This window comes from Nicotiana sylvestris, chromosome 8, assembly GCF_000393655.2.
Source record: "Nicotiana sylvestris chromosome 8, ASM39365v2, whole genome shotgun sequence".
NCBI lineage: Eukaryota > Viridiplantae > Streptophyta > Magnoliopsida > Solanales > Solanaceae > Nicotiana > Nicotiana sylvestris.
The window spans coordinates 64,184,841-64,211,112 of record NC_091064.1 but is presented as its reverse complement, the minus strand read 5'-3'; the positions used below and the strand labels follow the sequence as shown (position 1 = coordinate 64,211,112).

At 37.4% G+C, this 26,272-nt stretch overlaps 1 pseudogene; it reads right to left on the bottom strand.

Annotated features, from left to right (window-relative positions):
• Positions 1–16,866: 16,866 nt before the first annotated feature.
• On the bottom strand, positions 16,867–19,922 carry LOC104215451 (uncharacterized; annotated as a pseudogene).
• Positions 19,923–26,272: the final 6,350 nt, after the last annotated feature.

Genomic DNA, 26,272 nt, shown 5'->3' with positions numbered 1-26,272 from the left:
TTCCAATTGTGAGGGAGTTTCTCGATGTGTTTCCTGCAGACCTATCGGGCATGCCACCGAACAGGGACATTGATTTTGGTATTGACCTGGTTCCAGACACTCAGCCCATTTCCATTAATCCATATCGTATGGCACCGGCAGAGTTGAAAGAACTAAAGGATCAGCTTCAGAAACTCCTGGATAAGGGGTTTATTCGGCCTAGTGTGTCACCGTGGGGTGCACCGGTTCTATTTGTGAAAAAGAAGGATGGCACAATGAGAATGTGCATTGACTACAGGAAATTGAACAAAGTAATAGTGAAGAACAAGTATCCCCTGCCCCGTATCGATGATTTATTTGACCAGCTTTAGAGGGCAAGGGTATTCTCCAAGATTTATCTTCGTTCAGGCTATCATCAGTTGAAGATCAGGGATTCAGATATTATGAAGACTGCTTTCAGGACTAGACATGGGCACTATGAGTTTCTTGTTATGTCCTTTGGGCTGACTAATGCCCCAGCCACGTTCATGCATTTGATGAACAGTGTATTTTGGCCATATCTGGATTCATTCGTGATTGTTTTTATTGATGATATATTGGTGTACTTGCGTAGCCAGGAGGAGCAAGCACAACATTTGCGAGTGGTATTACAGAGATTGAGGGAGAAGAAGCTTTATGCAAAGTTCTCCAAGTGTGAGTTTTGGCTTGGGTCAGTGGCTTTCTTGGGACACGTGGTGTCCAGCGAGAGTATTCAGGTTGATCCAAGGAAGATAGAGGTAGTTCAGAGTTGGCCTAGACCATCCTCAGCCACAGAGATTCGTAGCTTTCTTGGGTTAGCAGGCTATTATCGCCGGTTTGTTCAGGGATTTTCATCCATTGCATCGCCCTTGACCAAGTTTACTTAGAAGGGTGCTCCATTTGTATGGTCGGACGAGTGTGAGGAGAGCTTTCAGAAGCTCAAGACAGCCTTGACCACAGCTCCAGTGTTGGTTTTGCCATCAGCTTCGGGTTCATATACTGTGTATTGTGATGCTTCGAGAGTTGGGATTGGTTGTGTGTTGATGCAGGAGGGTAGAGTTATTGCTTATTCTTCTCGTCAGTTGAAGCCCCACGAGAAGAACTACCATGTTCATGACTTAGAGTTGGCTGCCATAGTTCATGCTTTCAAGATTTGGAGGCACTATTTATATGGCGTATCTTGTGAGATATTCACAGATCATCGCAGTCTTCAACATTTTTTCAACCAAAAGGATCTTAATTTGAGGCGGCGGAGGTGGCTTGAGTTGTTCAAGGATTATGATATTACCATTTTGTATCACCCCGGGAAGGCCAATGTGGTGGCTGATGCGTTGAGCCGGAAGGCGGTTAGCATGGGGAGGTTGGCGTACATTCCAATTGGGGAGAGGCCCTTTGTAGTTGATGTTCAGGCTTTGACCAATCGGATGGTGAGATTAGACATTTCAGAGCCTAGTCGGGTGTTGGCTTATGTGGTTTCTCGGTCTTCCTTGTATGACCGCATCAAAGAGCGCCAGTATGATGATGCGCATTTGCTGGTCCTTAAGGATAGAGTTCAGCATGGTGATGTCAGAGATGTGACTATCGGTAATGATGGTGTGTTGAGGATGCGGGGCCGGATTTGTGTTCCCAATGTGGATGGGCTTAAAGCGTTGATTATGGAAGAGGCCCATAGCTCGCGGTATTCTATCCATCCGGGTGCCGCGAAGATGTATCAGGATTTGAGGCAGCACTATTGGTGGAGAAGAATGAAGAAAGATATTGTGGGATTTGTAGCTCGGTGTCTCAATTGTCAGCAGGTGAAATATGAGCATTAGAGACCGGGTGGCTTGCTTCAATAGATGGTTATTCCCTAGTGGAAGTGGGAAAGGATCACTATGGACTTTGTGGTTGGGCTTCCTCGGACTTTGAAGAAGTTTGATACTATTTGGGTGATTGTGGATCGGCTGACCAAGTCTGCGCACTTCATCCCTATGTGTACTACCTATTCTTCAAAGCGGTTGGCAGGGATTTATATCCGGGATATTGTTCGGTTGCATGGTGTTCCGGTCTCCATCATCTCAGATAGAGGTACTCAGTTTACTTCGCAGTTTTGGAGAGCCGTACAAAGAGAGTTGGGTACTCAGGTAGAGTTGAGCACAGCGTTTCATCCTCAGATGGACGGACAATCTGAGTGCACCATTCAGATACTGGAGGACATGTTGCGCGCCTGTGTTATTGATTTCGGAGGTTCTTAGGATGAGTTTCTGCCGCTTGCAGAGTTTGCCTACAACAACAGCTATCAGTCCAGCATTCAGATGGCACCATATGAGGCCTTTATGGGAGACGGTGTAGATCTCCAGTTGGTTGGTTCGAGCCTGGAGAGTCTAGGATGTTGGGAACAAACTTGGTTCAGGATGCCTTAGAGAAAGTGAAGGTGATTCAGGAAAGACTTCGTACAGCTCAGTCACGTCAGAAGGTCTTGCTGAAGGTTTCGCCCATTAAGGGTGTTATGAGGTTTGGGAAGAAAGGCAAATTGATTCCGCGGTTCATTGGGCCTTTTGAGGTGCTTCGGAGGATTGGGGAGGTGGCTTATGAGCTTGCTTTGCCACCCAGCCTGTCGAGTGTGCATCCGATATTCCATGTTTCTATGCTCCGGAAGTATGTTGGGGACCCGTCTCATGTTTTAGACTTCAGCATGGTCCAGTTGGATGATGATTTGAACTACAATGTGGAGCCAGTGGCTATTTTGGGTCATCAAGTTCAGAGATTGAGATCAAAGGATATCGCTTCGGTGAAGGTGCAGTGGAGAGGTCGGCCTGTGGAGGAGGCTACCTGGGAGACCGAGCAGGAGATGCGGAGCAGATATCCTCACCTGTTTGAGGCTCCAGATATGTTTCTTGACCTGCTCGAGGACGAGCGTTGGTTTCAGTTCGGGAGGATGTGACGACCTGGCCTGTCGTCACGTGAGCTACTGCCCCGTTTCCCCCATTTTATTCTTCTTCATGTTTCGTTATCAGTATTCGGTGTGTTAGAGTTAAATCGGATTGGTTTTGATAGGAAATGAGACACTTAGTCTCTTTAAGGAAGGCTTATTTTGGAAAAGTCAACCGGATGTTGACTATTGAGTTAGAGGGCTTGGATGTGATTTCTGGTGATTCGGTTAGCTTCAGAGGTTGATATGCGGCTTAGGAGTGTGATCGGAATTGATTTTGGAAGTTCGGAGTAGAATTAGGCTTGAATTGGCGAAATTAGTATTTTGGCGAATTCCGGTTGGTAGGTGAGATTTTGATACGGGGGTCAGAATTGAATTCCGAGAGTTGCAGTAGATTCGTTAGGTGATTTTGGATGTGCGTGCAAAATTTCAGATCATTCGGAGGTGTTTTGGTCGGGTTTTCGATCAAATGCGTATTTCGGAAGTTTTTAAGAAATTTAGGCTTGAATCCGATGTAATTTGATGGTTTTGGTGTTGTTTGTTGTGTTTTGATGATTGGAACAAGTTTGAATGATGTTTTAGGATGGGTTGGCACTTTTGGTTGAGGTCCCGGGGGCCTCGGGGTGATTTCGGATGGTCAAACGGACAAATTCTAACCTTTGGAAGTTGCAGATTTTTCAGCTGAAGTGTTGCAGACATTTGTTCTATGCGATCGCAGGAGTGCGATTGCGATCGCGTAGAAGCATTTTGAGGGGTTGTTTGGTTGTTCAATGTGATCACATAGGGAGGCATGCGATCGCACAGTGTAAAGTTAATCCAAGATTTTCGTGGAAATTTGTTCAATGTGATCGCAAGAGCAGGTGTGCGATCGCATAGGCTAAGGTCATTGTGCTATGCGATCGCAGAGTATAGGATGCAATCGCATAGGGTTAATTCTGGAGCTACAGATTTTTATGCTATGCAATCACAGAGTATTGGGCCGCGATCTCATAGAGTTAGCTACAGTGATCCGGGCAGAATGTTAAAAAATATTTCATCCGCGAACCCAAACCCATTTCCTCCATTTTTGAGTAACCTTGAGAGCTTTTGACGAGGATTAAAGAGGGTTTTGACTGGGAATCGATAGAAGGTGAGTCCTATGGCCTAGAAACATCATTTAATTGTGGATTCAACACTTAAATTCATGGAAATTTGATTAAAAAGGGAAGAATTAGAGCTTGACTTTTTGAATGTAAATTTGGGTTTTGAGGGAGCATTTGAGCTCAGATTTTGGTAAATTTGATATTTATAGACTCGTGGCGAGATAAGGAATTCGGTGATGTGAATTTTCTGATTTTTCGAAAAGTGGGCCCGGGGCTCGGGTTTTGCCAACTTCGTAATTTTCAAAACTTTTCGAGTCTTTTCGATTGGGTTGTATTCCCTTAGCCTATTGTAACATATTACTTGTGGTTTTGATCAGATTCGACGCTCGAGGAGGTTGATTTGCGAGGCAAGGGAGTAGCGAGCTAGGATTTCGGCCTGCTTGAGGTGAGTAATGGATATAAATGATGTTCTGAGGGTTTAAAACCCCGGATTTGCACAATGTGGTGCTATGTTGAGATGAGACACACGCTATATGATGAGCGTGGGGTCTGTTACTACTGGGATTTGGATTCGGTCCATCCCGTTTGATGACTCTACTGTAGTTTTGACTGAGACTTAATTAATATCATTATATTACGGGCTAGTTGCCATGTTTGGGGCCTTGTGACGATCTGTAGAACCCTTAGGGGGAATTTGTATTGGTTGACCTCACTTTTCTTGTCGAAATCATACCCTCAGTCATGTTCTTAACTGATAAACATAATATGAACCAGCTTTAGAAATTGTTAAATCCTAATGAGAGTAACGTGCGGGTTGAGAACCCCGTCTTATCTTAGTGTGCCCGAGAGGCTAAGTCTATATTGACTGAGAGGGGTCGAGAACCCTATTGTGAGGGTATTTGATATGCTATGGATCGGGCTGCACGCCGTAGTAGTATATATATTTATGCTTATCGGACTGCACGCCGCAGTAGTATATTATATGGATCGGACTGCACGCCGCAGTAGTATATTATATGGATCGGACTGCACGCCGCAGTAGTATATTATATGGGTCGGACTGCATGCCGCAGTAGTTTGGCGCTTGGGCTGAAGGAGCCCCTCCGGAGTCTGCACACCCCCAGTGAGCGCAGTCGACTATTCTTGGATCGGGTTGTACGCCGCAGAAATATATATATATATATATATATATATATATATATATATATATATGGATCGGGTTGTGCGCTGCAGCAGTATACTATATGGATCGGGCGACACACCGCAGCAGTACAAATATAAATTCGGTTATCGTGAGGAGTAAATGAAATGAATACTGGCTTAAAGGACCTTTAACTGACTTCTTCATTCAGTTGTTGTCTTTGATATTAATATAGAACTGCGTAGTATTTTTACGAGTTTTCTTTCCGTCAGTCATTATTTATTGCTATTACTCACTGAGTAGGAGTATTCACTTTACTCCCTGCACCATGTGTGTAGATATAGGTATCCCGGAGGCATAGTTTGAGCTTTTTGCTGTTGTTCAGCTCATTCCGGAGTCATCGAGGTAGCTGCATGGCGTCCGCAAGACCCGATTTCTCCCCTTATCCTCTTTATTTTCCGCATTCTAGACAACTCTATGTATAGGTTGCTACACAAACTTGTATTAGAGGCTCTTGGCTCGTGACACCAGATCGGTGGGATTTATATTGGTATTTTATGGATTTTCCGTATTGTTTATCTATTGCTACAGAGTTATAATCAGGTTAATTTGGCATTAAATCCTATTAATTGGTAATGAATTCTACATATGGGATTGTGAGTGACGAATTGGTCGGGCTCGCCTAGCATCGTGTTGGGCGCCATCACGACTGGGGATTGGGGTCGTGACACCAACACAGGCTCATCAAAACCAGGTGATGTACCTAAATCATAAAAAAGATATTACCATCCTCCAGCTATAACACATCATCACTCAGTATCAACAATGGTAGACAGAGCTACTCTAACACCCAGCTTATTGGGGTACACACCCACAGACCAACTATTGGCCATGGTTAGCACCACAACAACAAGTGGAGGTGCATCAAACTCCATCAACAGGCCCCACACAGCACCAAGTGATCGACATATCACACAACAACTCACCACCTCATTCTCCACAACAGAAGCTTCCACAACATGTAGAAGAAGAGAACGATCTATCGGAGACTTTCATGGAATCAATGGTGCTGAATGATTTTCTGACGATCTCCATGCCAGAAAACATCGGGAAAAAATCTCTCATCTTCATTCCCCACGCTCTTCAGAAAACCTCCTTGAATATACGCCTCGACCCCTACCCCTTGGATGAGAGGTATGTGATTCTTATGATCCCCACTCTTTACGATAATCTTCTCCCAGCAGCACTCTACCTCATCTGTTGTTGCACCTGGAACTCTCACTCCCACATCAAGGGGAAAACCCACAGCTTGAAGGTCTAATGAAGATAATGCTTTGGAACTGTCTGGGAGCTCACAATCAAGAATTCCGTCAGAACCTGCGATTTCTCTTAACATGGAATAACCTGTCAGTTTTATGTCTCACAAAAACAAAAATGGCAGATCACACTGATCTACTCACCGAGAACAACTACATTGACCTAATTCAAGTGGCAGCATAAGGGCAATCAGGTGGCATAGTCCTACTATGGCGTGCTAATGAACTGGCGGTGAATCCAGTTGCAATTACTAGCCAGGAAATCCATGCCTCCGTCCAGGTAAATAAGGCACCTCCTTAGTTGTTTTCATTAATTTATGCAAGTAATTTTTATTGCAATCGACAACACATGTTGCAAAATTTACAAACTGTTCATGTTAACCATAATAATGCAAGTCTAATATGTGGTGATTTCAACGAAGTGTCCAGTTCATCTGAAAAATTCGGAGGAGCTCCTATTAATGTTAAATGATCTTCAACTTTTAATAACTGCCTTAATCTATACTATATTAAAAGCAAGAAGGCCCTTAGCAAAATGTCGTTCGCCTTTGTTACCCTTTAAAAAAGATTTTACATTGGATAAATTTGTAATTTTAAGTTGCTTTCCTAAATTTTAGGACTTTAAAATCAACTAAAATTTGTTTTATTAAATCTTTCCTTATTAAACTAGATAGCAAATCCACTATTTAGCACTTTAAATTATTAACCTTTTTACCTTATATGAATGTCCTTATTTGACGTCTATTAATATTAACGCTTTAAGACCTTATATGAATATCCTTATTTGACGCTATTAATATTAAAGCTTTAAAACTATAAGATTTTCTTATTATTCAAAACTTTAGAAATTATGCGAAATATTTTCTAGAAGTAAAAAAGCACAATAATTCTAGAAGCACAAAAACGAATCAAAATTGACATATTAATGAGCAATGATTTCGGAAGCACTAAAACGAATCAAAACTGACATACTAATGGTTTTTAACTATTTGAAATCAAAAATTCTATTCAACAAAGTTCTAATTATAGTTAAATTTTAAAATTGGGATGAACTAATATTAAGAATTTGATAATAAAAGTTAATTTATTTTCTTTAATGTCGAAAATAAATAATTAAGTTTTTGAATTAACTAATGCAAAAAGAGTTCAAGTTAATATTTTTTAAAATTCATTATATAAGTAAGTTTATTTGTCACGTTGACAACTCTTTAAGGTATATAAATTAATTTTTGTAGGAAGAGCATCAATAGTGAAAGAAATTAAAAAGTCAATTTATGACATAAAATTAAGAGTCAAATTGATAATAATATGAATTTGAAGCAATAAAGATGAAATAGTAGATGACCAAATATATTATAAATGAGTTGTCATTTTTTTTTTCTTTCTTGCATTCGGTTATTCAGTCTTATAGGTGACAATGTCTCGCTATATTTTCTTTTTAAATTAAGTTAGTTGTAGTAAAATATTATTCAACATTAGTTATTTTTTAAACTTTATATTGTCACTATAAATTTTTAGGAGGTATAATGTCAACTTTCATCCTAAACTATTAGAAGACCAAAAGATTTAATTTTAATTTTCAAATTTTCATATAAGTCATTTTTAAATCACAAATAAAGCATCCGAAAAACTTGTATGGTATATGATATCTTTATTTATTGAGTTAGCTAAATGAGAACAATATTTATTATGTTAAAAAAAAATTTCGAACGTTTATTTTATAATTTTATATAACTCAAATAAATTATATTCAATCACAATTCAAAAAGTAGTAAATCTTTTAAGAAGATATTATTGTCGGAAATACATATATAGCAGCTACATAAAGCTCTAATTCATGGCCAAAAAAAGAAAACTGAATTTAAATTCAATCCACTATTTAACAAGATCTAATGATTTGAATTGATTTCCTTACGAAAATATATTGGTATAATTTTAATTTTTAACATTCGAATGTACTAAATTTTATTTGACAAAAAAGTTGGAAAAAAATACAACAAATACATATTTGATTGCCAGTAGGACTATAATTTGAAGTCAAATTACCTATTGATTTAATATTCAGAAACCTCTTTTTTTTCTCTCTTTTTCGGTCTAAAACTTTCCATTATTTCGACACATATATTGCTATTTTGTTTGTTCCTAAGCTTCCATGGTTAGTTATTAATTGTTGAATAGACTTTTGAAAGTTATTTAGTTCTCTTTCTGATAGGTTTTTACATAAAAGTTCGATTTTCTTCTATTATATTTTTATATTTGATATTTATTTATCTGATGAATATAGTATTCATATGATTTTGGGACGAGTTTAGGAGGAATGAATTTTTTTAGTCTTTTAATTTTTTTTTAATGTGCCATGTATTTCATAGTTTTTGTAAATTTTTTATTGGCATGATAACTTAATCATATTAATTTATGATCTAAGCATTAATTATTAAACTTCATGTCGCTTAGTATTTTTTATGTTCGTCTGTAACTTTATTCACATATTTGATATTTATTTATATATTGTCGCCAGTGTTGGTTGTACAAACTTTTATGAGAGACGACTCAAGAAAGGAATAAAATGGTGAGAATAACCCTACATTTTTTAGATGACTATATTCATTTTTCTTATTCCAAAACTCTAATTTTTCATATTGTTTTCTAAATCCCCCCCCCCCCTAAATTACAACAATTGAAAATGTAGTACAAGCTAAGGTTAGTATATTTGAAAATTATCACAAATATATCAATGCTAAATTGATAAAAAATATATATAAAATTGGGATGAAGCATTTGTAGTCAAAAATATTATTTTTGTACATATATTTACTTGACGCGAGGTACACGTACAACACACGTACACTAAACTAGTAACCTTAAAATGCTTGACCTAGGTTTCGCAGGACTACGCTGTCACTACTGAAAAATTGGTCTACGGTAACAGTTGAAAAACCTTCCCCACAGACTGCCAAACCGTTGTCGTAGAGATTTTCGAACGGTTTACAGACCGTCACATCAGCCGACGTACCCATAGGTCTATTGGAACGGTTCTTGCAACGGTTTGCATCGCTGTGACAATGATACGTCTATCGCAACGGTTTTCCCTTTCTCTGTTGGAACGGTTATTTTTTTAATTGTTATGGATTTAAATCGTTACTATTTTGTTTATACAACGGTTTTTAACTGTTGCCATATTATTTAAAGCAACACTTATGTAAGCTATTGCTACGGTTATGTTGGATATAGCAACGGTTTCTTTAAGCTATCGTAACGGTTACATTTGTATTTGGAACGGTTTGTAGATCATTTTGGAACTGTTTATGGGACCTATTGCAACGGTTTACATTTCCTACCGGAACGCCATTTGTGTCCTATTGCAACGGTTCTGGTAGGCTATTGAATCAGTTCAATTAAAACCAAAATATAGCACCTGTTATAAATAAATATTTATACGTATAATAAATTATAATAACACTAAAATTTAAATACATCATAGAATGAAACTATTAATTATACAAAATTATCCATCAGGCAAATAATATCCATAAAGCAAATGTTTTACCTCATGAGTGCATAAGTTTAGTACATTTCAAGAGTGTAAATAAGTTTCAAAAAATGTTGGTAACAAAAGATTCCTAAAACATTCATCTATAACAATTAAAAATTCATCTCAAGTAAGGTCTAGTTCTTCATCGTTTTCATCATTCATTTCTTGATCTATTCCACCTACAAAAGAGGATAAATAAAGTTATTACCTTTCAAGAGAACCCGATCTAAGAATACTCAAGCATTTAACTATTTTCGTTCTTCTTTTATTAATCCAACTTATTCATCTCAACAAACTATACACAACATTATAACAATCTGATATTATTACCAAGGACCAAGACTTTCAAACTATCAAGCTATGATGGCAAAGTAAATAATAATGCATAAGAAGAATCACAAACATAACTAAAAAATCAGCACGAACGTTGCTGCATCTATGTTGAAGATAAATGTTTGTTGTGAGTGAAGGAAAAAAAAGTGACCAAAATTGTAAAGATGAAAGTCTTGAAGATAAGTTAAACATATGGCCAAATTAACAGCTACTGTTCTATTTGTTGGGAATGATATATTGATCATCGCACATGCTCGAGAATTGCTTTTACCCCCATCCTAATACACGGAGAAATACAGATCAAGCAACAAGCTAAGTGATTTTCAGATGGAGACAATCTTAAGTGACTGTCTCAAATGGAACATACACTAGTCAGATCATCAAAACGAGGTTACTCTGCTTGAACAGCAAAGGAATTATTACCCCATCTTTTGTTATTCTCATTATTTGATGTCGGTCAACTAACTGCTCAAGCATTTCTAGAATTAGCTCAACATAAGTTATTTGCACCAGATGGAGACCCAAGACCCAAACATAATCTCAAACAAGATCAAATTAAACCAGTGATTTCCCACAAGCTATTGATCTTTTCTAAGTACTGTTACGTTTGATCCAATTAAGTTTAATCGTGACTCATATACATTTTAATCCTTACAAGATCAAATTATTCACGAGCCTCTCTAATTTTCAAAAAATCATTCCCAATTCCTTGGGTTTCCTAAAGAAAACTTCTTATAACTTTTTAAACCCTCAAAGAAGTTTGGTATTTCACCATAAAAACCAGAACTTTGTAACAAAAGTTTCTGAAGCTTACAAGGTTTAGCAATATCTACAGGAATCTCACTTTCCAAGAATGGATTCTGAGACAAATCAAGAACCAAAAGCTCAGTGAAGTTACCAAGAACCACTGGAACTTCACCTGAGAGCAAATTTCTACCAAAGTTAAGAACTTTAAGCTCTTTTAATAACCCTATGCTTTCTAGGATTCTTCCATCAAGATGGTTTCTACTAAAGTCAATAACTTTGAGTTAACCAAACTGAGAAATCTGTTCAGGAATAGAACCCCAAATGAGATTGTTGCTAAGATTCAGAGTTTCTAATGAACCATACTGTGAGAGATACAGAGGTATAGGCTGGTTAAATAAGTTATTTGCAAGGTTGAGATGAGAACAATTGGGAAGTTGACATATAGAAGGTGAGATTTCACCAGAAAGATTGAAACTTTGGAGGTTAATAGTAGAGATGGAAGATGTACAAGTGATACCAGTCCAACTAAAGCTCTAAGAAGAAATAGAAGAAGATGTATAACATTTGTGTCACGATCCCAAATACTCGGTCGTGATGCCGCCTATCTCATTACTAGGCAAGCCAACCTAAACCATTAACCACATTGAGTTTCTTTTATAAAATTATTTTTCTAACACAGGTTTAAACCACAATTGTTTTTCATAAGAAATGTATAAAACAACTAAAATGTGCGAAAATCAACAAAACATTAAACCAACACAGCCCAAACATCTGATGTCACGAGTCTAGAGCCTCTAAATATACAAATCTGATTATCTGATACAAAATAAGTCTAAAATGCGGAAAAACAAGGATAGAGATCTGAAAGCAGTGACGAGCAGTTAAAACCATATAAAGGAGTAAACAACAGAATAATAGATCAAACTCCACAGTTTAAAACCAGTTTCGTCATAAAATCTTCAGTTTCAATTGGAATTACTTGAAATCATCTACGTAATAATTTTCAACATAGGCTTATTTTAAAAAAAGAGTGAAATTGGTAAAAATATCATAAATGGGCCCCTCGAGTAAAGTATCACTCATAATATGGCCTCTCGGGCAGCCTCTCAGTCACTCGTGACTCAACTCTCGTCGCTCAGTACTCACTCCCAGTACTCACGCTCATTAATATCTTATAATAGTAATAATCATAGTAACCGCTGCGGCGTGCAACTCGATCCATAGTTTATAGTCGACTACGCTCACTGGGGGTGTACAGACTCCAGATGGGCTCTTACAGCCCAAGCGTCATATCACTACGGCGCACAGCCCGATCCAATATATATCGTTGCAGCGTGCAGCCCGATCCATATATGTATCGATGTGGCGTGCAGCCCGATCCATAATATATATATATATATATATATATATATATATATATATATATATATAATCCTCACCATTAGGTCCTCAACCTCTCTCAGTCATTACCCTCACAGCCACTCGGGCATAACAGTAGGATTTAGAGAAGCTTAGTCCAAACAGTCCTCACATTTAAGAAGTAGAGTAATAAAACCTGTTTTAAACAATAAACAGATAAAACATGATTGAGGATATTCTTTCAAACAAATAGAGTGAGGAAAAACAGTAAAAATGCCCCTACAGGTTTCAACAAGTCGGCACAAGGCCCCAAACATGGCATACAGTCCATAATACAGTGTAAATATCTCAAATACGGAATATTATGAGATTTCAAATCAAATACGCGACTTAATAGTCGCTACAGGACGGACCAAGTCACAGTCCCTACCGGTGCACGCCCACACGCTCATCACCTAGCATATGTGTCACCGCATTTATCAAAACAATTCGAATACCGAGGTTTCATACCTTCAGTTCCAGATTTACAATGGTTACTTATCTCAAACCGGATGAAAATACTACTCCGCGATTCTTTTGCCTCTCACCTCATCCTCAACACGTGCCTAATCTACCCAAAATCAGAATCATAACATTAGAATAGGCTAAAGGGACCAAGCCCATGCGAAATAAATCAAATTATACCAAGAATCCTGAAATGGGCCAAACCCAACACCTGGGACCATGTCTCGAAACTCGATAAAAATCACAACAACGGAATCTTTATCCTCCCACGAGTTCATACATACCAAGAACACTGAAATCGGAGTTCAAATGACCCCTTAAATTTCCATTTTAAGGTCTCTTAATCTCAAGCCCTAATCTCCAATTTTCTTCCTTAATTTCCACTACTACCATGATTAAACAATGGAAAAATGATCATAAACCCAAATAATGAAGCTTAGGGAACTTACCCAACTTATTCTCTTCGATTTTCCCTTAAAATCATTGCCCTAGCTCGCTTCCCGTCTTCAAAAATGGAGAACTTAGCAAAATTTCGCGAATGAAACAATATATACCTTCTAGCCCAAGGATTTTGCACCTGCGGCCAAGATGCCGCTTCTGCGGTACCGCATTTGCAGTCAATGAGCCGCTTCTGCGGCTTTTCACTTAAATTCCCAAATTCCGCATTTACGCCATCGCAGGTGCGGTCCCACAACCGCTTCTGCGGTTCCTGCCTTTCCTAGGCTCTTCCGCTTCTCCAACCATTCTTCTGCATTTGTGGCGTCGCACCTGCGGTCCTAAATCCGCAGGTGCGGAAACAACAAAAATCTGCAGCTCCTCCAAACTCCCAAACTCTCCGTCAACCCTCCGAAATCACCCCGAGGCCCCCGGGACCTCAACCAAAAGCACAAACATATCCCATAACCTTATTCAAACTTATACCAATCTTCAAAACACCTCAAACAACATCGAATCAACCAAAACACATCAGATTCAAGCCTAAGTTTTCAAAATCTTCTAAATTACGCTTTTGATCAAAACCCAACCAAACCATGTCCGAATGACATGAAATTTTGCACACACATCCCAAATGACCCAACGGAACTACTGCAACTCTCGGAATTCCATTCCTACCCCTATATCAAAATCTCACCTATCAACCAGAAAACGCCAAAAATTCAATTTCGTCAATTCAAGCCTAAATCTACTCCGAACCTCCAAAACACATCCCGATCACGCTCCAAAGTACCAAATCACCTCCCGAAGCTTTTCGAACTATCGAAACTCACATCCGAGCCCTCTAACTGATAAGTCAACATCCAATTGACTTTTCCAACTTAAGCTTCCTCAAAAGAGACTAATTGCCACAAACCTTGCCAAAACCTCTCCGAACCTGAACCGATCAATCCAATGACATGAAATACAACTGAACAATGCAATAAGAAGCAGAAATGGGGGAAATTGAGTGTTAGCTCATGAGATGACTGGCCAGGTCGTCGCAATTTGGTACGTACTGACCTTGATTGTTACTACCAGCAGATGGTCGACTGTTTAGTTGAACACCAGCTTGTTGTGCAGAGGAAGCATCTACAAGTGAACGTGCACTGAGCCTTAACATGTCAGGATCAAGTCACAAATCTGGGTTCAAACACTGAAGTCGTGCGATGATGTTCATTGTAATATTTTGTTCCACAGCATTCTTTTGTTTGTTCAACTTTTCATGCATTCTTTGTTGCATCCTCTCTTCCATTTCCTCTATTTTCTATTGCATCCTCTCATTAGCATCTAAAGAAGATCCAAGATTCCCTTTTTGCCCTTTTAACAAAGTCTTGGTAACCCCTCGTCCATACAATCTCACACCACCTGGATGTTCATGTCCCATGACTGATGCAAAAGTGTCAATTGAATGACTGTCATCTTTACTTTCCTGAGTTGATTGTATTCTCTCCATTTCAGCCTACAAACCAAATACAAGAGAAAAGAGTTTTAAGTAACTAAAATTGAATCAATAATTAAGAACAAATAAATAATCACGACAAACTTTAAATTAGAAATCTCGTACAATTTTACTAATCGTATTGACATATGAGTTTTTGTATACTCGACCAAGTTTTCTTTTTCTTGTGGCCACAAAGATGTCCTTACTTGACAGAGTATCTGAAGTATCAGAGATTTCCTTCTTTTTTCCTAGTTACATGAAAACAGGTATAAGAATCTTTCCATATAAAGTTAGCAAGTTCATAATTTAAAAAAAAAAATAAGAAAGATAAAACATCAAACCTTGCGAATTAGAGCAAAAGGTGTTCTGCCAGTAGTGTGCGGACACTTCAACTTACTTCGATTCTATGTATTGGTTTCAGACATTTTCTGTAAATAAACGAGTCAACCAATTGCAACCAACAGTTATGCCTATTACCCACATCAAGACCCAAGACTACACTCATAGTATTAAAGCTTGCTTGATTAAGTACTATCACAGCTGAACTTTACATTAAAATCTCTCACATTGCATTTAAGATTTGAACCACACATATTTGAAATAATTACTCACAATGAGGGTTGCAGTGCAAGCAAAGCAATGTCTGAATCTGATGGCACCCACAAGAAGAATGCCACCAGATTCTTACAAACTGAAGTCCTTTAGGAAAAGATCAAATATCGGCTGTGTTAATCTTCAACAGCAGCAAGACAAGGTGGTGAAGCTGCAAACGCTAATCCCAGGCGCTAGACAACTACATTCTCATCAACTGCTTCTTGAAATTGCTAATTACATTATGCAATTAAAGCTGCAAATTCATTTCTTGCAATCTCTTTTAATTTTCTCTTCATCGCCAGAATCATCATGCTAGCTAAGCATCTTAAAATATAGCCTATTTTGCTTTCGAGGGGTAATTCTTTGTAGTTTTTTTTCATGTAAGAATCTCATTATGGTCATTTCATCAGAAAACACATATAGCATTAGGACATAAATTATTTTTGTGCTCAATTGAAATTAAAATGTACCTTCGTACTTTGACATGTTACTACAAAGTTTCCCCCCTCAAAATGAATGTTTGAAGTATTTAAAACTTCTCTGTTTCCTTATATTGATAATATAGCTTTATTGCAAGTTTTCTTAGAATTTGGGATTCTCAACCCTACTCATGGATTGACCGTTGTATTATCGGTGATTGAATACTTCAAAATATTAACTAAATATCCTTATTTTACTCTCTATGTATTGGTGTATAGTACTTGTTAAGTCTATTTTTTCATCCAAGTGTCCTACAGATCGAGCTACCTATATATTAATCAAAAGCCAATTATTGCTATCTCTCTCGAGATTAGAATCCTATTGATGCAATTTCATTATTCAAGAGTCTAGAGAAGAACAACACAAAGAGGAGAAAGTAAAAGAAAAGGGGCAAAAAAGAGAACACAGAAACACTACAAAAAAAACAGCGTTTAGCGACGGCCATATTTCGTCGCTAAATCAATGTTTTCCGTCGCTACAGTTGTTTAGCGACAAATTAGCGATGGATTCAAGTTTGTCCCTAAAATGCTCGTAGCTAAGCTCATAGCGACGAAAAAAACCAAACCGTCGCAGAATTGGCGACGGATTAGCGATGGAATATATCTGTAGCAAAGTTTTGCGAGGGAAATAAGCGTCGCTGTATTGCTTGTTTCTGTCGCAATTTTGACGCCTTTCGTCGCTGCAATACATAACAAAATTCGTCGTTTGTTCCTATAGCAACGAAATCGTCCGTCGCTAGATGTGTTATAGCTAATTCTCCCGGCATTTTGCAACAAAAATCTTTCGTCGCCAATTCGTCGCAAGATTTAATTTTACGCGATAATTGTAGCTACGAAAAGCATCCGTCGCTAATTTATTTTTAATATATTGTTGTTTTTAAAAATTCTTTTTATTTATTATTTTAAATGTAATCTGTTCAAGCATATTATATAAAAGCTATTAATTAAATACATTTAATAAAAAGTCACTGATATTAATATAAATTAACAATATATTTAACAAGGTCCAAAATATATAGCATAATGCATATAATCGTATCATTAAGTACAAAAATCCATAAGGACCAACAATAAAGTCCAAATAAAGTAGGCTAACTATGTGAGGCTGGAGAGTTACGGTCATCATCAGAACCCAATGGATGAACCTCATCAATGTTAGCAGCAGTAGAGGATGTAGGAACTGTAGGTGCCACATCAGTATTTGGCTGATGCGAGGGTAAGGAAACTAATTCGCGTACCCGCTCAATGATTACAGGAACTATATGATCTGTCAGTGCAGGAATCAATCGCATCACTAACTCATCCAGATTCCCTATCGGTGTTGATTGAGCATTTGGAGGTGTTGCTGACGATTTAGCATCAGATCCAAAAGATCCATGAAGATCTGGCCCGTAGTAGCATTTTGCTTGAGATCCAAGATCATATACTCTTCTTTTCTTTTCTCCTCCCGCGGCTTGATAAAATGCTTTACACTGATTAATATCATATTGAGTTTGCGTTTGTTGTTGTAATATCTCCTGATATTTTTCCTGTAGAAAAGTAAATAATTAGTGAAATAAAAAACTAAATAATATTGAGCATTCAATTTACAAAATGAAAAAATATATATGAAAGTAAAGTCAATAAAATTATTTAAAAAGTTATCTTACATGTACGATTCGGGATTTCTCAGCAACAAAAGATGTTCCATCAGTACTATGTGTATGGACGTGCAAATGCAACTCACTTGGTGTTGGATCTCGACCATTTTTAACAGCCTATACAAAAGTTATTCAATTAAGCAGCTTCTCAATAATTGTGCCAGAATTTTCACTCTGGTGCATTCTCTCTAAGTAAGAGATGTATCACAAGACCATCTATCACAAGACCTATGTCAGGTTGTGCTATTACAAAATACTATTGCTCAATACAGCAGCATGAATAAATTCAATGCACCTACTTTTATGAAAGATCAACAGTGATGTTATACTTCAACCACGTCTCATTTCATAAGAAACCTCAATCCCGAGCAGCCAACTTACTTGTATCCAACAAAAACAAATAAAGAGATAGAAATGTGCAATGACATGGAGAATATTAGAATAATAAACATTAGAGAAAGAATCTTCACACAAAGTTTACAGATAAAACCAAAATATCTTCTCTTTTTAGTTCAATCCTTCATTGCAAAATTGAGGACACTTATATAAACTAACAGAGGTAAGTGCATTTTTATGCCTCATATACATAGTATAAGATTGGAATTTAAAGGCATAAAAGTACACAAAGAAAACTAATTTATGAGACAAATAAACAGTCCCAGGCTAAACAACTGAAATGGCTAAGATTTAAGACCACAAAAAGATTGTCTTTTTATTTTTATTTTAGAAGAAAATTTGCAACAAAACCCATGAAAACTACACTATACTGGAGCTTAATGTTTATTATACATGTAAAGTTTTTTCCTTTTTTGCTTTTGGTCAACACACCATTAAGGAACTGCATTGAAACAAAACACATAAACAGAATCTCAAGAACCCCATTTTGACAAGGAGATCTCTCACACACACGCTCTCAAATACACACACACACACACACATATATATATATATATATAGAGAGAGAGAGAGAGTCGAATGACTTACAAGAAGGGAAGAGACCAACATAACTCCATTGAGAAAAAACAACTTATTTTTATCAGAAGCAAAGGCAGACAAGAATTCCAAGAAGGTGAAAGAATAAAACAAGAAAGAACGGGACATGTTTTTATTGATCCTAGAGAGATCAAATATGTAACTGCATAATAACATATCAAGAAAACAAGAAGTATAATAAAGGATGATACTCCTAAATCTGACAAGTGAAGGAATGGGAAGTATGTTTACCAATTAATGAACAAGCCGAGATAAAAAATTACTCAAAGATCATTAGACTCCATACTTAAAAAAAACTCACGTGACTGACTGCAAAAAGCACAAGTCCTATCCACTTACATGTCTCTTGCGATGCTCCCTAACATTGATAGAGCCACCTGTGTGAGTCCCAGTGGCAACTCCGCTCCCAACACAACGATTTTTTGAATTTATTTCTGACTTTTCAACACACTTAGGATCTTTCCAAAGTCTCAACCAACTTTCCCACACATTATTTGGAATAGTGCCCAGTTGCACTCCATTTGATTTTAGTTTGCTAACAAAATCACTGTATCTTTTTGCTGCCCTACGCTCCCATTGGATCCGCACCGCACTATCAATTGAAGAATCCCAGTAGAATACCTTCTGAAATAATTTTATAAAGTAATAACATTAATAAGTTACATATAAAAGTTAATATACTTTCTAAATCCAATTGTGATGGATTATACCTTGAATTCTCCAAAATAAAAGTTTTTTATCTCATTTGAGACGCTTTTCTAGTTGACTCCATTAGGATCAAGTTCATGCTTGAAAGACTTAGTTATACACTCGGAGCATTCAAATGAAGGCTCTAACCTGAACAAATTAGAAGACATTATTTAAAAGCATACCATATATCAATAAAAATATACCAAAAGTAATAGTACAAGAATGGACTAACCCTGCAGGAGAAATAGTAAGAAGCGTCCGCGGCCCGCGGGTACTGCTACACTCAGTTTCGCCTATTATGTTGCTTTGAGAAGATGTACCCTCGCCTATTGTTTTGCTCTGATTAGGGGTATTTGGAGATGGTTCCAAATTAATAGCTGGGGTACTACCATGGCCTGATGTTTGAATAGGTGGCGTACTACTAGGACCTAATGTTTGAACTTGATTGATGTGATCTGGTCCACTTGAGGAACTCGTACCACCTTGTTGAGGAATGATTGTGGGAATGGGAACAGTAGGCATATTTTCACGAGTAGCAAAATTACCCCTAACTGAAGATTTACCTACACGGCCTGTGCTACCTCGATCTCTACCTCGAGGCATATCTACAAAATAAATAAATTTGCCTACAGAACCAAATCTTTCATTAACAGATTAACAAACAAGAGACTTTGAGTTATCTTCATACCACATGGGACACAAAGAACGTACCTTAAGTTCCTCTTGACATTCCTTGTGCTTTATTTTATCATCCAACACTTTCCTCTACAAAAGAAAACATCTTTTTGATAAGTCACAAGAAAACCATGAAGAGTATTTCTTCCCTGAATGACCAAAGGGCTGAAAACCATCAGTACATAATCCCAACCTCACATTTTTTGGTTCAGCAGCAAAAAAGGGATGAGTTTTATTGAAGTGCTTCCAAGCCTCAGAGTCTGATGGATGACGCATGATGCCCTCCTCTTGTATGTGCTCATGATGCCATCTCATACCAGCGGCTGTAGCATGAGATGCATATAATCTCCGCAATCTAGGAATTAAAGGAAAATAATATATTTTTTTGTAAGGGATTAATTTCCTCTTACAAGAACCGACACGACGTTTGTACCTCTGGTGGCCACAAAACTTGCAAGATGTGAGGTCCTCATCTTCACCCCAATACAACATACATCCAGAATTACATCAATCAATCTTTTCAACGGGCAAACCCAAGCTACGCACTAGCTTCTTGGTCTCATAATAGTTATCAAGCATTGTGTTATCTTCTGGTAAAGCCTCTTTCAACAATTGCATCATTTGATTATAACCTCTTTGTGATAAAGTATTCTCCATTTTAATATTTAGCATCCTGGAAACTACTGCGAATTGAGAGAGGGAAGAACCAGGGTATAATTTTGTGTCTGCGGCCTGTAGCAAATCATAAAACCTTTGGCACTCAAGATTTGGCTCCTCCTCCATTGAAGGATTAGGCTCCTCCTCCGTTGAAGGATTAGGCTCCGCCTCCATTGAAGGTTCATAAGAATGAGATGACTCAGGTTTAGTATTATTATAAGACTGCCCGTTCAAACCATGGTCAAAATTGCGTCCAGCTGCATCCAAGACCATTTGTCGATATGGATTCACATATCCCGATTCAAGTTGAGCGCCACCATGCAAATCACCACTAGAAGACATCTCACCGGTCACATTTTTTCTCCTTGATACTTCCAAAGAAAATAGTTCTCAACAAATCCATACTGATAAAGGTGCAATTTAACAGTTTCAATATCCATGTATTTAATGTTGTGACATTTTTTACAAGGACATCTAACATTGTCACCACTCATGCGATTGCGTTGAGAACAAGCAAACTGGAGAAACGTGTTCACACCAGTTATGAAACTTGAATTAATACCCCCTCGGCCATCCAACCTTTTGTACATCCAATCACACTCTAGATTATCCATGTTCCTATTTAATATTAAGATAAACAAGACCTTAGAGTTCTTTATTTAATAAGACATCAGAATGCTTTCTAAAATGAATAACAAGTTGACATCAGAATAAGCTGAGAATTACTAACACCCCAATCTTGGAATGAAAACAAATCTTGGAATGCTCAGTTCCTTTCTTTGTCCAAAATAAGAACCTTAAAGACAAATGAAATGCTATATATTGAGGAACATAATCTATATGAAAGGGAAATAATGAACAGAAAGGAAAATAATTTTTTCCTGATAATAAACCAGTAAAATTAGAATGAGAATAAAAGAAGATAGGATTAGTAAGAGGAACAATTTCTGAGCGCCGCCAGTGTAATCATTCAGAAGATAATAAAGTTAAAAGTAGTATCTGTCGCACTTTGGTCCTGTAGTTTTAGAAATAAGTACTGTTGGGTTAATTGAATTTTGAAGTATATGGTGAATATTTGAATGGAGAATTGTAGAGAAATCATCTAAGTTTTTGTATTACTATTATTTGTAATCTGGAAGCAGACTCTTACTATTGTCTAATAAACTAGCTAAAAGAATGTTGGTCATGCTTTATCATTTCACTATCAGTATTCTTCTTCATTTAGTTAGAATTATTTCTTTCAAATTCACATAAACATAATCTTCTTAGTTCATTTGTCTAAAAAAAATATTAAAATATTTACTTGTGGGGTTTAAATAATGGCCATTGATATGTTAATCTGAACCATTTTAGTATCCCTCTTTTACCTTCCATTTCTGAAATACTACAACAAACAAAAGGAAACAGAGTATAGAACTGAGTTCAATGGTGTTTATGTGCTAGTTATGATGATCTTTTCCCTTTTACTTTTGTGGTAATTGGAATATTAATGATTGTTACACTTATAAAAAAGGAGTTTATATGTGGTAACTAGTTTCGTTGAATGATTAAACAGTGATATTGTGGATCCAAAACGGAGCAACACCAAGTTCTGAAAATCCAATAGCACACTATCCAAAAGAACATAGCTAGTACCCGATACCCACCAACACCAAAACTACGGTAGCAATAACAAATTACATTGAATGAAAGCAAGAATAGAGAAAAAATCACCAAAACTGAACAAAATAAAGCGCACACAACAGATAACTTGGAACAAAAATTGAGAAATTTAAAAAATAAAACCCTCAATTACAGATGCATGGGACGCGCAACATTTACCAACCAAGTACGAAGAAGTCATTTAAGCAAATACTTAGATAATGATAACTATGGGCAGCCCCAAAAAAATACCACTGAGATCCATAAAAACCAACTTTGAAGGAGAAGGTAAAGTACATTTATTTTCAATTAAAGGATAAATAAAAATATGCAGCGAAATTGGTATCAAAGTGACGATTAACTCACATCACTTAGAGCAGGTTGGGGGACTTGCTTTGATGATTTAAAAGAATCTAGCATTGGCCTTACAACTGCAGGAAGGAAAAGCCCTGAAAGTTGACAATACAAGAAATGTAAGACCAGCTAATTTGACAGACAAAGTCAAAGCAAAATTCAAGCAGCGAAGACAAGGAAAGGTGCAATTCAAAGATAATATCAAACTTGCACTTCAAAGTATCTAATTAGTTCACCCATTCATCATCCCTATTGACCAAATTGATGAATATGTCAACAGGAATCAACCCATCACTAAGAATGTTAGATTCCAGTGCAACAAGATCATATGTATTGGGGTGATGTAAACTAAGATATTACGAAAAGAGATCCTAAGTGGTAAATTTTTCAATTGCAGATTAATTTTATGCATAACAAGTTAATGGATTTAAAGGCCAATTTGCCGAAACCCTAAACTTATATGGGAGAGGAATCTAAACAAGCCCAAGATTCAGATAAAAAAAATAAAAAATTGAGTGATATGGCGTGAGTAACATTCAGAACTCTCCAAAGCTCCCATGTAAGGCTTGACCTAATAGCCTGTGCCACACAAGAAAATAATACACTAAGCACTACTGACACCAACAAGATCGAGGCTCCGAAATTGAAGAATTTCAGAGTTCTGCAACAAAAATCTTGCAATTTCAAAAGTTTTCTTCTATTTTTCAGACATTAACCCTAGATTCACGCCCAATTTTTTGTATTTGAAGTAAAAAACTCACATTATTGAAGAATATTGAGAGTGGGAGTCTGTCTGATAGAGAGGAAAGAAAGTGGGCGTGTTGCCCTAATTGTATTGAGTGTGGGAGTCTGATAGAGAGGAGTGGGCGTGTTTTCCTAATTTCATTTTTAGGACAAATATTTAGCAACGGAATTGGTGACGAATCGAATTTCTGTCGCTTATAATAGCTAATGAAATTTTATTTTAATGGAACTAGATTTTTAGCAACGGAAATAGCGACGGACCTAATTTCTGTTGCTAATAATATCTAATATTTTAAGGAAACTAGCGACGAAATATTTCGTCGCAATCAACTGTGGAATGTCTTGATAAGTAAAATCACTGCAGCAACGGATTTTTTGACATTACATCCGTCGCTAGGTTTTAGTAATTTTTGTCGCCTCACTTTCATCGCTAATTTTGTAGGTAAAATAAAGGCGCTAACATTTAGCGCCAATTTTAGCGACGAATTTAAGTTTTTGTCGCTATTGCGGTGCTATATTTTATATGGATTCTTTTTTTTAGCTTATTTGGTGACAAAGTACAAAATGCGTTGCTAATCCGTCGTTATTTAGCTACGGAATATCGCTTGTCGCTAAATTCCGTCGCTAAACGTTGTTTTTTTGTAGTGAAAGGAAAAACACATGTAGAGATAGCAGAAGTTTGTGATACCATTGCTTTTTTAGGACTTAGTATATACATTACAGTTTCACAACAAAAACAGTAATGTTTGGTACTATTTTACTTATAATTCTTTTGACTCGGGCACCAAAAAATAATTATGTTAAAACAAGACAAGAGATTCTGGACGTAATTACCTTGTGTGGATCGGAGTTCCAATATTTAAGAAGATCCTTAAAGTGAGATTCCGGAACATCTACTGCCTATTCTCCATTCGAAGCTCATCATTCTCATAGGCTGTGAAGTGGGTTACCTTCAATTGACTCTTATACTTTCTCCAAGCACTACAAACTCATTCAAAAACAAATTCTAGGGATGAAGATAGTTCGAGAGAGAACAAGTAGAAAGTTGTGGCTATCTCAGGAGAAGTACATTGAACGTGTACTAGAACGCTTCAACATGAAGAATGCTAAGCCAGTCAGCACACCTCTTGCTGGTCATCTAAAGTTGAGTAAAAAGATGTGTCCTACAACAGTGGAAGAGAAAGGGAACATGGCTAAAGTTCCTTATTCTTCAGCAGTCGGAAGCTTGATGTATGCAATGGTATGTACTAGACCTGATATTGCTCACGCAGTTGGTGTTGTCAGCAGGTTTCTTGAAAATCCTGGAAAGGAACATTGGGAAGCAGTCAAGTGGATACTCAGGTACCTGAGAGGTACCACGGGAGATTGTTTGTGCTTTGGAGGATCTGATCCAATCTTGAAGGGCTATACAGATGCTGATATGGCAGGTGACATTGACAACAGAAAATCTACTACTGGATATTTATTTACATTTTCAGGGGGAGCTATATCATGGCAGTCTAAGTTGCAGAAGTGCGTTGCACTTTCAACAACTGAAGCAGAGTACATTGCCGCTACAGAAACTGGCAAGGAGATGATATGGCTCAAGCGATTCCTTCAAGAGCTTGGATTGCATCAGAAGGAGTATGTCGTCTATTGTGACAGTCAAAGTGCAATAGACCTTAGCAAGAACTCTATGTACCATGCAAGGACCAAACACATTGATGTGAGATATCATTGGATTCGAGAAATGGTAGATGATGAATCTCTAAAAGTCTTGAAGATTTCTACAAGTGAGAATCCCGCAGATATGCTGACCAAGGTGGTACCAAGGAACAAGTTCGAGCTATGCAAAGAACTTGTCGGCATGCACTCAAACTAGAAGACAGTGCTACCTCCTCTAGATGAATGAGACTGGAGGGGGAGATTGATGATGTCCATCTCATTGAAGAAGTATTAGGCATGTGCCTAATAAGAGTTTTCTTTGGTTTGGTAGCCAACCTTGTTGACTTGGTTTGGTTGGTAGCCAACCTTGTTGAATTTCTTTGGTTTGGTAGCCAACTTTGTTGAATTGTGAAAAGTGTGTGTAAATTGTCAAATATTGTAGGCTTTAGAGGGTGAAGCTTTGGCTATAAAAGGAGAGCTTCAACTCTCATTTCTACACACCAACAAAGAGAGAAAGAAAGAGTAAGGTTTCACAGACAAGGTATAAGAAAATAGTCTGTGAGGAAAATAGAGAGTGAGCGATATTGTAGTGAGGTGGGAATATCAAAAGAGGGTTATTTCTTTTGAGTGTTGTAGTGGTCTTTGGAGTATTTACCTCCGACCTACAAAGTTGTAAAATTCCTTACTATAGTGATATCAGTTGCTCCTCTCGGGGTCGTGGTTTTTTCCCTTATTCAGAAGGGTTTTCCACGTAAAAATTTTGGTGTCATTGTTACTCTTTTATTCTTGTTAATTACCGTATCTCGGTGCTACATTATTATTCCGCTTTATTACCGTGAATATTATTTTGGTAAGGGGTTTATTCCCAACAACTGGTATCAGAGCACAGGTTCTGCTCGTTCACTGAAATACTATTCACTGTCGGTAGTACTATACTTGGTGAAAAATAAAAATGTCCGGAGTAAAGTACGAGGTAGCAAAATTCAACGGAGATAACGGTTTCTCAACATGGCAAAGAAGGATGAGAGATCTGCTCATCCAACAAGGATTACACAAGGTTCTAGATGTTGATTCCAAAAAGCCTGATACCATGAAAGCTGAGGATTGGGCTGACTTGGATGAAAGAGCTGCTAGTGCAATTAGGTTGCACTTATCAGATGATGTGGTAAATAACATCATTGATGAAGACACTGCACGAGGAATTTGGACAAGGTTGGAAAGCCTATACATGTCCAAAACGCTGACAAATAAATTATACCTGAAGAAGCAGTTATACGCCCTACACATGAGTGAAGGTACGAATTTTTTGTCACATTTAAAT